We start from the raw sequence: 232 nt of genomic DNA, 5'->3' as shown, positions 1-232 counted from the left end.
ATGTCCACACAGCACAGTAACATGGTTCACATAAACGACGAATCACATTTCAGAGACAATGCTGACTCCCCACGGCGAGATGAGGCCGTGGCGCTCCGGGGGACACAGTGCCCCGTCGAGGGGGAAGCCCACATACGCAATACACTCACCCACACCTTCAGCAGAACTTGCTATAAACATCAGATTCGATCACATACTTTCCTCTAAGAAAATGGAAGAAAATGACATAGCA

The sequence above is a fragment of the Penaeus monodon genome, chromosome 31 (genome assembly GCF_015228065.2).
Source record: "Penaeus monodon isolate SGIC_2016 chromosome 31, NSTDA_Pmon_1, whole genome shotgun sequence".
Classification (NCBI taxonomy): Eukaryota; Metazoa; Arthropoda; class Malacostraca; order Decapoda; family Penaeidae; genus Penaeus; species Penaeus monodon.
This window is presented reverse-complemented; position numbering follows the sequence as displayed.